This window comes from Grammomys surdaster, unplaced genomic scaffold (assembly GCF_004785775.1).
Source record: "Grammomys surdaster isolate TR1022 unplaced genomic scaffold, NIH_TR_1.0 104010, whole genome shotgun sequence".
Lineage (NCBI taxonomy): Eukaryota > Metazoa > Chordata > Mammalia > Rodentia > Muridae > Grammomys > Grammomys surdaster.
In genome coordinates, this window is record NW_021609570.1 from 968 (window position 1) to 5,683 (window position 4,716).

Here is a 4,716-nt window from a genome sequence, read left to right on the forward strand (position 1 = left end):
TCCCTGCTCCCAACAAGGAAACTCCAGAGAACTCCTACAACCTGTCTTCAATTGAAGACAGAGAAGACAGGCATCCGTGATCTAAGGAACAAGTCTGGCCAGACATCAATCTGCAAGGTCTTGATTTTATACCTCACAGTGTGGTTTAACTCACACCGTTGTTGGCATTTTGTTACAGCAACTTTGGCTGCTCAAGGCTGTCCCCTGAGGACTATCAGACCTTCTGAATGTGTACAAGGTCACTCATCTTTCACTCACCTTTTCATAAGCAGGGAAGTAGCGGTTCCTTGCTTGGTCCTTGATCTTAGCAAGACTTGCCTCTTTCTCCTCAGGGGGAATGTAAGGGTGATTGAGAACAATTTCATCCAGATCCGCCATACCGTCTGTATACATGTTAATGCTGAAAAACAGACAAGCATTCTTCTAAAGCTCTCTTGCCTCAGATTTTATTGCTAAAGGATGTGAACAGTTATGGTAAAACAGTTCAACCCTGATGGTGTCATGGAGCCAGTCACAGTAATCTAACTTTAATTGTAGGTTAGCAATCGTTTTAGACTTTTTAAAAAATCACAATATCTCTCCATGTAACTCTGGCTGACCAGTAATTTATGATGGTGACAGACTGTCTTTAAACTCACAGAAGTTTGTCTGCCTTTATCACTGAGTTCAGGGATTAAAGGCAAACGTCACCATATCCAGAAACACTCTACTTAGAATGATTTGAATATCTGGCAAGCAGTGTTCTCTCTGCATCCAGTCGTTGGTGAATACTTGGCTTAGTTTTTTCAACTTTTTATTACATTATAAATAGCACATCAGGGTACATCACTGTACAATGATTCCTGAGCTTGTATTTTCATTCCTCTTGTGTATTCATCTATTAATGGAACTGCTGGTGGCTTGATGTTTAGCTTTTTGAGAAACAACCCACAGTTCCACAGAAGACTTTTGTTTGAATGGAGTGCTTGTATCACAGAAGAGAGGAGATCTGATGATTAAGTCCTGGCAGCGTCAGAAAGCCTTCATTCAGTTCCCATGAAAAGCATCATGCAACCCTGGTGTCTCTGCACCAGACTCTATGAGTAAAGAGGCAGGCTGATTGTATGTAGATTTCGGTGGTAACCTAAGGTCATGGTTACGGTTATATGTCTTGTAATGGATAGAACTAGAAGGTCAGATCTTTGGATCCCTCTCTTTATTGTCAGTCAAAGACTTGGACTTTGTGCAAAGTTATTGGCTAGAATATCACTTCTAAAGATTAAACAACTCTTTTGGAAACAGGACTCCAAAATCTCCTATTCTACAACGACACATCTCTAACCCCTCATCTTCTTCCCTCATCTCCATGGGACTCCTCCTAACTGATGTCAGTGTATGTGCATCCAAGCACACAACCCCACTGTGTTCATGAATCCCTTGCCCTGCTTCTGCTTACTCAAGATAGGACCTAAATGGTTCAGAGAAAGTCTATCATACAGGGCTATCTCCTTCATGTCCTTCCCATAGAGGTTGTATTTGGCGGCAATGTAGTTGAGAATGGCTCTGGTCTGCACCAGCTTCATCCCGTCAATCTCCACCATGGGCACTTGCTGGAACATCAGACTCCCATCTATTGGACGAAGCAAAGAGAAAGAGAAAGTAAAATAAGGTATAAAATCTATAGTCAGATACATTTAAAACAACATATTTGATGAGATGACTGAAAATTTAAATCGGAATTTCTCAGTGAAAATCGCACTTAATATTTTGTTTCCTGCACCTTTAGTGTCTTCTAAGATGTAGCCTATTATTTTACTGGTGTTTTTATTTCTTACCATAAACCCTAATACTGTATCTGTTGACAGGATGTGATGGTGTGTTTATTTCATCTTCATGTATATTTTAGGAAGAAGTTGAAGGAAGTATAATTGTACTGTCAGTGGGTTTCCTTACAATAAAAAAAGGACAGTCCTAAAGTTTCATGCTGTTCATGACATCAAAGTAAAGTCATGAAATTGCTTCTATGTAGGTTTCTGTGTGTTTTTCACTAATATCAAGGGGCATTGTGTGCTTTTCAACAAATACCAAGGGGCAGCATGTGCTGGGTAAGCTCAGTGACCTTCACTCAAGGGTGTTGGCCTTCTCCCTTTCTCCCCTTACCCTCTCTCATAGTCTTCCACATGACCAGTCTAATCTTTCTGTTACTCCTAGAATACAGTATTAGCGAATCAGTATGTTAAACCTGTTAGAACTCAAGGTAACTGAATGACACATTTGCTCCAGGCATCCAGTGAGTTGTATGTGGATGGAGGGCACTGTGGGAGCCTGAGGTAAGGCAGAGAACATGTGTAAGCAGAGATGGGACATCCATGGGGCTCTGGGGATGGTTTCTCAGCAACTATCAAGAGCTTTTCAGCTCATTTAACTGAGAGATTTTTCAGATCTGCACATAGAGAAGACCCATGACTTACAATCTACCTACCACCTTATCCATCAGTGAACACAACAATTAGGTAGGTAATTTAATGTTTAAACCTTCCACCAGAACCCGCCTCAGGAACATTTAGATCTGTTTCTTACCATTTCTCAACCTTTCCAGGTCATCCCGAGTTTTCAGAAATTGTTCTTCAAACTAGAAAACAGAAAGAGTAAACAAATCTTTATTAACTAATTTCACTTTTTATTTTAAAGGTCCTGTCCATAGAATATATGAAATAAGAAAGCTATTTTCTTTTAACTTGGTGTCAAGTACACAGGTGAGTGGGTTATGGGTTAAGGGAACTTATAGCAGATGTCTTATGAAAGGAGCTGTGGCCACAACTCATTGCTTCTCCTTATCGTAGTTGATGTCACCTCTCCTAGGACTGTTCCTGTGCCAGTGACTAAGACATGAGCTACAGGAATGACAGTGTCAGGGAAATGCTGATCATTTCTTCTGGCTACGCATTTGTAATATTTCATCATTCTGTGAGTCGGATCAGAAGGAACAGTGTGTGCCTCCAGAATGGAATAGGACAGGAGCCTGTGTCTAACATCCTGCCTATAGGATTGTACCGTACTTAACAACACTTATCTCCTCAGGAGCCCTGCTGTGGGTAAAGCACTTCCTGTTTTCTACATTACTCTTGCAAGTAAAATTGACTCTCCTGGAAAATGGGGCACAGGAATTCTTACATAGAATTCCTAATATAAGAAGAAATTAATATCTCTACATTATTTTTGTTATTAAAATCTATGAGTTCTGAGATGGCTTTGTGAGTTGGGTATGGCCTTCTGAATGTATTAGGTTCTTTACGTCGGCCATGCTACTGGGCTACTCGGTGTTCTCGTACCTCAGTACCCTACTCCATAGCTTGCATTTCCTTACAATGTCTGTTTTGAGTTGATCTCAAGACTAAATCACTAAAGCATGCAAGCCCCATTTAAAACCACGATTTGTATATTAGGTACTCAGCAAGCATAAGGCACCCTTAAGATTTGTAAAAACTTTTCATTGATTCTCCGTGAATGTCATATCAACTCTTATCCCGTTCATCACCCCATCCCTCTATGTCCTCCATCCACCCTTGCAACCTTCCCCACAAAAAAACAAACAAAATAAAACAAAATCTTGCTGTGGAAGCTGTGGTGTGTCACAGTGTGTCCCACAGCTTACTCAAATAGCTTTACTTAGAAGTGTTCATTGTACTGGGACATTGGTCTGGTTTGAGGCCTCTGGCTTCTGCTATACTGCCAGTACTGGAAATTCACCGGGATTCCTCCCCGATATTCTGTTGTCGCTCTGTGTCATGGAGATCCTGAAGCTTTGGTTTTGCAGGACTGGCCCCTTCAGAAGCTCCAGCACTTCATAGGTGGAATAGATGTTGGGGTTGGCCTAGTCTAAGCCCTGGATCTTGGCCTGAGTGGTGGCTGTGTTATTCACCCTGCCTACTTTCCTGTGCCCATGGCAACAGGGCCAGGTCTCTTGATTTACACATGCAAGAGGTGGGACTGGATCTCCTTACAGAAGTCAGCAGAAAGAGGGAGAGGCCCTCTAGTGTTCAGGCCATTGAGGCCAACTGTCGTACACACATGCCACCAGGGCCAGCTCTGTAGTTCTGCCCTACAATGGATAGGTCCAGCTCTCACATTCATGCCCCTTGGATCTGCTCTGTCATGGTCATGCCCCAAAGAGTCAGCTTTATGATGCTGCCCCATCAAGAAGTGAGGCCTGTCCACTAGAGTGCTGTAGTACATTCATTTCCTGAGTGTATGCTTTAATTCTTTTATTGGTAACTTGTTGTGTGTGCATGAAAGTAAACAGAAACCTGTGGGGTTCCTCTTTGTACCCCTCCCTCTCAGCAGTTGTCAAGTCTAGGCAACAGGCTGTCACCTGTAAGCCCCTCCACACCTCTTTTCCCATCTCTTGAAGGAACTCTCAGATCCGATGTACACTCACATGCTCTATATCAAGGATGGGTCAACCACACACCTCGCAAAGGTGCTCTCATAGTTTACAGCAGAGTTGCAGAGTTATTCCTGCATAGAGAATGGGTAGATTGAAAACTGGGCAGGAGGAGAGGAACCATAGTGGGACTTTTAGGCACAGTGGCAGGAATGTTCCTTTAGGGCTGAAAACAGGCTCTCAACATGGAAGCATCTTTCATTTGTAGAGAGGAATATCCTGCTCTAGTTTCTACTTTCAGGAATGTAAAACAGCTGGGTGTGGTGGAGCATGCCTGTGATCCCAGAGCTGGA

At 42.5% G+C, this 4,716-nt stretch overlaps 1 pseudogene; it reads right to left on the reverse strand.

The window, feature by feature from the left end:
- Positions 1-214: 214 nt before the first annotated feature.
- LOC114635439 lies at positions 215-2,607 on the reverse strand (annotated as a pseudogene).
- Positions 2,608-4,716: the final 2,109 nt, after the last annotated feature.